Source organism: Arachis stenosperma, chromosome 6 (genome assembly GCF_014773155.1).
Source record: "Arachis stenosperma cultivar V10309 chromosome 6, arast.V10309.gnm1.PFL2, whole genome shotgun sequence".
NCBI classification, from domain to species: domain Eukaryota; kingdom Viridiplantae; phylum Streptophyta; class Magnoliopsida; order Fabales; family Fabaceae; genus Arachis; species Arachis stenosperma.
In genome coordinates this window covers 127,827,049-127,827,719 of record NC_080382.1, presented here as the reverse complement: position 1 = coordinate 127,827,719, position 671 = coordinate 127,827,049, and the positions used below count along the sequence as shown (strand labels likewise).

Sequence of the window (671 nt, the reverse complement as noted above, 5' to 3'; positions counted from 1 at the left end):
ATTATACTACACCTACTTCCAATTTTTATGAAAGAAGCATCTCAATCCCTGCCATTGGAGCAAATAATTTTGAGCTGAAACCTCAACTAGTTGCTCTAATGCAACAGAACTGCAAGTTTCATGAACTTCCATCAGAAGATCCCTATCAGTTTTTAACTGAGTTCTTGCAGATCTGTGATACTGTTAAGACTAATGGAGTAAATCCTGAAGTCTACAGGCTCATGCTTTTCTCTTTTGCTGTAAGAGACATGGTTAGAACATGGTTGGACTCACAACCTAAAGATAGCCTGGACTCTTGGGATAAGCTGGTCACGGCCTTCTTGGCCAAGTTCTTTCCTCCTCAAAAGCTGAGCAAGCTTAGAGTGGATGTTTAGACCTTCAAGAAAAAAGATGGTGAATCCCTTTATGAAGCTTGGAAAAGATACAAGAAGTTGACCAAAAAGTGTCCTTCTGACATGCTTTCAGAGTGGACCATTTTGGATATATTCTATGATGGTCTATCTGAGTTCTCTAAGATGTCACTGGATCATTCTGCAGGTAGATCCATTCACCTAAAGAAAACGCCTGCAGAAGCTCAAGAGCTCATTGATATGGTTGCAAATAACCAATTCATGTACACCTCTAAGAGGAATCCTGTGAGTAATGGGACGCCTCAGAGGAAGGGAGTTCTT

At 40.7% G+C, this 671-nt stretch overlaps 1 non-coding gene across 1 annotated transcript; it reads right to left on the bottom strand.

Annotated features, from left to right (window-relative positions):
- Positions 1–353: 353 nt before the first annotated feature.
- LOC130938309 (small nucleolar RNA R71) lies at positions 354–461 on the bottom strand. Its single transcript, XR_009069479.1, has one exon. It is a non-coding gene; the product is annotated as a small nucleolar RNA R71 (small nucleolar RNA).
- Between the last annotated feature and the right edge of the window lie 210 nt (positions 462–671).